Below are 6790 nucleotides of genomic sequence, written 5' to 3'. Positions count from 1 at the left end.
CAGTTCCGTTTGCGCTTTCTTGAGACAGTTCCGTCTGCACTTCCTTGCGGTAGTTCCGTCTGCGTTTTCTTACAGCAGTTTCGTCTGCACTTCTTTTCAACAATTCCATTAGCACCCATTTTATCCGTTTATACAATTTTTTTTATCTCATTGTTTTAAATAAGTTTCAAACTCAAGTTATCACTTGAGTTTAGATGTTAAAATATATTATGATCAATTAGCATTCATTAGAATTATTTAATATATTTAAATATTTTTTATAAGATACTTTATTATTTCAATTTTTTTAACATCTATAAATACTTTTTTATATTATTTCATTTCATACTACTTAAATACATACAAATATTTTTTTCTCTTATCTTTTTAACAATAGTAACTAATTTCAGCAAACACTATTGTTATAGCAGATTCCTAAACAAACTCAATATGCAGCACACTAAAAATAAAATTTTATTGAGTTTGTTTTTTTAATTTTTTAATTAAATTTTAAATATTTTTATTTTAAGAGAGTCAAATATTTTTTTTCTTCATATTTGAAGAGAGTCAAATTTATTTCTTTTGTTGCAGTGATATTGACTCCTAAAATTTTTTATTATATATTTTATGTTTACGAATACTCATATACTAATTAATAATCAAACGTGATCAAATAGACTATTATTATTATTATTATTATTTCTAAATAGAAGAAATAAGTGTAAATCCAATAATGTGACATTGATAGATTAATAATGATTTGTGATGGAAGTTTTCTATAAAAAGGGAAGCAGCTCTCAAAATATTCATCAACCACATACAATTCTCTATCTTCACTTCTTCACTCTCACTCTCTCTTTCGAGTTTCAACCATGTTTGGAGCAGCGTCTAAACTCGCTTCTGCCGCCGCCAACACTGTCACCGATGCAGCAGAAGCCGTTGGCCACGCCGGATATGAAGTTGGAGCCGATGCTTCAGGCGTCGTCTCCGGCGCAGCAAAAACCGTAGGTCATGCCGGATACGAACTCGGAGCCGATGCTTCCGGCGTCGTGGCCGGAGGTGCAAAAGCTGTGGGCAACGCCGGATACGAAGTCGGAGCAGATGTCTCAGGCGTGGTCGCCGGCGGAGCCAAAACCGTAGGCAACGCAGGATATGAAGCCGGAAAAGTAGTGTCAGGCGTGGTGGCCGGCGGGGCAAAAGCGGTAGGGCACGCTGGATACGAAGTGGGAGCGGATGTTTCGGGCGTGGTGGCCGGCGGAGCCAAAGCTGTAGGGCAAGCAGGATATGAAGTTGGAAGAAGAGTGACAGACGCGGTTACCGGCGGTGACAAAACCGATTAATTATTTGATTAAGCATGGATATGGATTTCGATAATAATCCTACTATGTTTGGTGGAAAATTTCAGTATTGTGTTAATTATTAAGTGTGTGCTTATCTCTGTAATAAGTTTGCTCTATGTTCATCCATAATTAATAAGATCCTATATATTCAATGGCTTTATTATTATGATGATGATGACGACCACAATGAAACTAGTCACGTATGTATGTAATTGCTAAGTTGTTCTTTTACATCTTTCTCTCTCTTCTTCTTCTTTTCTTCCATTTTAGGCTTTCTATATAAGTTTGAAACTTTGGATAGGCGAGTTTAATTATTTTTTTCCCTTTTTAACATGTATTATTTATCAATCAGCTATTAAAATAGTTATTAGAATAAAATACACATTAAAATTAAAATATATTATACATATATTTTATACAAAATAAATTATGACTAATTTTAATAACTAATTTTAAAGTTGCAAAATAAAATTTTTTATCATTTATATCATATTTATCGAATATAATCCATTCCGACCTAATCGATCAGACTGAAAATTCGGTCACCAGCTCATTATTCGGGTTGAGTAATCATTTGAACCAGTTAAATAATTAATCTAGTTAAACATAATCAAACTCAATAAAATTCAATCAAATTCATTCAAATCGGTTTAAACTAATCCGGTCAAACTTATTCAAACCTACTTGAGCTAAAAAAAATTAATTTCTATACATATTTTTATTAAATATATTATATAAAATTAAATTATATTTATAAATTAAAAAAATAATATTTTATTAAAAACAATATATTTTATATTTTTATTATTGTTATTTTTTATTTTTTCTATAAACACTTAAAGAATATAATAAATATAAGTTTATAAATACTTGAAGAGTATAATAATTATAAACTAATTGATGAATTATTAAAATTTAAAATAATAATAAATTGAATATAAAATAAAATTAAAAAAATATTTATTATAAAAATAAAAAATAAAATAAAATTTTATATAATTATTTAATTATAATCAGATTAACTGATTCAATCTGTAATTTATTGGTTAAATTAATGACTCAATAATTTAATAGTTTGATTGGTTGGATCTTGATCATTATGATTTATACTGGATGATTAATGATTAATAAAAAAATAATCAAAAGAAATATAAATAAATAAATAGAGAGTAATTGAGAGAGAGAGAGAAAACAATTAAGTAGAAAATAGTTAAAGAAAAAAAATGGAGCATATGTTGTGTGCTGTGAAATTGTGGTGCATTATGCCTTTGGCTAATTTTTGTTATATTAATTTATTTTTTTTTATTATGAAGGGGCCTAAAGCGTAAAGCCTAAAAAAAAATTAAACTAAGTATTTAATATTCTAGTAAAAATAATATCTTTTATCTGCATCTAAGAAAGGAGCAAGAAAAGGAGTAGTAGTAGAAAAACGGTGGATCCCCAGCCTGAGGCCATGGGCATGCTTTGTAAGCGCGTTGGCCCTGAAATTGGCCTCCTTCCAGTTCTGGAATCGCTTGTAATTTTTTGATGGCTCAGATGAGTGTGGTACAATCATGGAGGGTGTTCGAGCTATTCTGCAGTAATTTCACTGCACAGGTAGAGTCTGTCTCTCCATCTTTACCTTGGTGAAACCCATTTCGATTGCAATTTTGAGATTTATATAGATTGCCCAAAGTTCTGCAACTGTGATTGTCACTTTTTCAATGTTCATTATAAATTCTGCCAGGATTATGCCATTCGAGTCTCTGATTAAATCGCCACAAGAGCCGGAATTCCTATCCTAAAGGATCGAACCATCGTTTATTTTGCACCAGCTTTCCTCCGACGGAGTTCACCCAACCAGAATTGAGTACGACACTTGTAAGGTTCTTGAGTTCTTTTCCGTAAGTTCCAGAACTTCTTGGTAATTTCTAGTTAATTATACCCCTAATCTCAGGAATAACTAGCTGGTATGGAGTGTTTTTCTATTTGAAAATTAATTTCATTTCTCCTTTTCTAAATAAGATTGCAAGTGGTAAGAAAGAAAGTGGGTCATGAAGTTCCATTATTATTGGTTCGAGAGACTTTGTTTAGGTTTTTGTGAAGCCATTCTTGGAAGGTTTGGTTGAAAAACTGGTCCTGAAGATCTCTATTATTTGAGCTGCTAATCCAGATATTTCGGACAAAAGGACAATTCCTCAGCACATAAAGCAAGCTTTCTTTCTGAGTAATGTATCTCGGACAACTCCCGTTATCGATAAGACCTCTATTTGTTCTCTTAATATTTGTTAGCAAAGCATTATGACATAGGTATGCAAATCTTATATAGATGATTTTGACTATAATGAAATGTTGTAATATATATGTATGTTAGTTGTTTACGAAAAATTAATTGGTTAATAGAATAATACTACATTATCAGTAAATATTATTATTTTTGGTAAATATTTGATTAGCAATAATTTATATTTATATTTACAAATTTTTTTTATACACAAAAAATATATAATTTATATCTATATTTACTAGAATTTTATCTCGTAATTCAACCTAATTACTATAATTACCCAACAACGGACTCTTTCACCTCTCTTTTTATGACTTTGAAAGCTCAATTTATGTAGTTAAGGTAGTTAAGTATTTTTTATATTTAAGGTTGTTCTAGTCTTGTCTTCTTACATAAATTAATACTATTTATATTCATATTTTTAAAAATTTATATATATAAATTAGTAAAATTTATTTATTATAGTCAATTTAATATTTATACTGATCAAATAAAAATCAAAATTAATTACTAAAAATAACTAATTTCTAACTCCTAAGAGTTTCTCTAATTAATAATCTTATTAGACGTGGATACTTGTTAAGCAATTCAGTTAAAGTCTTCAAGCTAAGATATCAAATATTTCATAATTGTTAATTATTATTTCGACACCAATATATTTTTATGTAAATAGTTATATTAGAACTTAAAATGACATGTATGTTTTTGTTTTTGTATCCTGACGACAAACAGGAGTATTTGATGGCCAAATATGAGTCTGATGTGAGTCTATTTTACATAGGTAACGTTTGTGATGGGCAAATAAATCTGATGGATATAGTGGTTAAGATATAATTTCTAATGAGTCTTTAATACGTGGCAATAATGAGTTCACAAAAAGAACACTTTGATCTCGATAAATTGGTCTGACCCTAACAATGATACACGGTAAAATTTTTAAGCTCAGTAAATAAGAGTAACTAAAGATTTTTAACATATTAACAAGGTGTACACAAATTTAAATTTGTAAAAATTTCTAACATCCAAATTGGAACCAAGAAATTAATGAAAGATGATAAAATTTTTCAAAGTTAGTAGCCGTAACAACAACAATAATATAAATTTATTAGGTATTGTGAAAAGTTGGTTCTTGAATAAAAATAAATTATACAAAGGAAACAGAGGACTATTATTTTGTGCAGCAAGAAAGACTTTAAAATTTAGTGTATCAGTAATATTTTTTTTTTAGTATATCCTTCTACTAGAGGTGTACTATATATATATATATATATATATATATATATATATATATATATATATATATATATATATATATATATATATATATATATATATATATATATAGACAAACTATAACAGAGATCCCAAGAGTGGAAATAGTTAATTTACACTCTAATAGTACATCAAGAACCATCACAAGAATTAGGAATTAGTTATTTCAGTTACTGATGCATGATGGTTCTCTATAGCCCCTCAAACTCATAGTGGATTGAGGAACCACTCTGAGTTTGTTCTTAAATTTCTCAAAGGAGGCTGTGGATAGTGGTTTAGTGAGCACATCAGCAATTTGAGAATCAGCTAGGATATGAATCACATGTAATTGCTCTTTAGACACCCAATCTTGAACAAAATGCAAATCGACCTCAAAATGCTTGCTTCGACTATGAAGAATTGGATTGGCAGAAAGCATCACAGTACTGAGATTGTCACAATACACAGTGGGTGCAATATGTTGAGGAATCCCAAGTTCTTGTAGCAACTTAAGAACCCATAATATTTCAGCTCTAGCAAGGCATCTAAATTCGGCTTCTGTGGACGAACGACTCACTGCCGTTTGCTTACGACTACACCAAAATACCGGATTACAGCCAAGAAAGACGCAATATCCACTGGTGGACCTGCGTTCTTCAATGTCACTCGCCCAATCTGCATCCGCAAAGACAAGAACACGAAGATCAGTAGATTTTTGAAAACATAATCTATGATGATACGTACTTGAAAGATAACGGAGGATCCTTTTCAAGGCTATCCAGTGATGTTGCTTGGGATTTTTCATGAACTGACTAACGCAATTCACAGAGAAGGATATTTTTGGATGAATTAAGGTTGCATATTGCAACCCTCCAACAAGAGATCTATAGAGAGTTGGGTTTTCATATGGTTCAGACCTGTCCGAAATCAATTTGAGAGAGGAGAGCATAGGAGTAGGGACAGGCTTGGAGCTAGAAAGACCTGCACGTCTTAACAGATCAAGAATATATTTTGATTGTGAAATGTGAAGTTCACCGGTGCCAAGCATATTAAATTCTAAACCAAGAAAATAATTCAAACCACCTAAGTCTTTAAGAGAAAATTTAGAATTCAAGTCAGTGATTAGAGCATCAATTTCAGTCTTGTTGTTACCAATTATAACAATATCATCCACATAGGCGAGTAAATAAATAGTAGAATGTTTAGTATGTCGAACAAATAAGGAGGTATCAGCTTTGGTATTAGAAAAACTATAAGTGAAGAGAGCAGAACTAAGTTTAGCAAACCAAGGAGCTTGCTTAAGGCCATAAATGGCTTTATCAAGCTTGCACACTAATGAAGGGTTGCTGGACACAAAGCCAGGGGGTTGTAACATGAAAACATCCTCAGTTAAATCACCATTCAAGAAGGCGTTGTTAAAGTCAAATTGGCGAAGTGGCCAACCATATGTAACAACAAGGGAGAGAACAATTCGAATTGTAGAAGGACGAATCACAAGACTATAAATTTGATTAAAATCAATCTTTTCAACCTGATGACACCCTTTGGCAACCAAGCGTGCTTTATATTTTTTGATACTATTATCAGGACCCCTTTTAACAGTATAGACCCATTTACATCCAATAATAGTAGAATTGGAAGGAGGGTCAATGAGATGCCATGTATGATTCTTGATCAAAGCATCATATTCCTCAATCATGGCTTGGTGCCAATGAGCAGAGGATAAAGCCTGAGAAAGAGTCTTGGGAGGATATTGAGTGAGATCAATGTTAGAGACAGCAGCTAAAACTTTTGGTTTATGAACACCAGATTTAGATTTGGTAACCATACTATGTGTATTAGACGATTTCGGGGTAGGTGAAAAAGTAAGAATAGGAACCTTGGGTAACTGAATTTCAAGACCAGATATAGGTATAGAAACAGGAGGAGCATGCTGATTCGAGGAAGTAGAGGG

General features: G+C 31.4%; 1 long non-coding RNA gene across 1 annotated transcript; it reads left to right on the top strand.

Annotated features, from left to right (window-relative positions):
* Positions 1 to 2498: 2498 nt before the first annotated feature.
* On the top strand, positions 2499 to 3743 carry LOC112780044 (uncharacterized). The gene is made up of 3 exons (XR_011876964.1): positions 2499 to 2915; positions 3046 to 3202; positions 3324 to 3743. It is a non-coding gene; the product is annotated as an uncharacterized lncRNA (long non-coding RNA).
* The last annotated feature ends 3047 nt before the right edge of the window (positions 3744 to 6790 follow it).

The sequence above is a fragment of the Arachis hypogaea genome, chromosome 19 (genome assembly GCF_003086295.3).
Source record: "Arachis hypogaea cultivar Tifrunner chromosome 19, arahy.Tifrunner.gnm2.J5K5, whole genome shotgun sequence".
NCBI classification, from domain to species: domain Eukaryota; kingdom Viridiplantae; phylum Streptophyta; class Magnoliopsida; order Fabales; family Fabaceae; genus Arachis; species Arachis hypogaea.
This window is presented reverse-complemented; position numbering and strand designations above follow the sequence as displayed.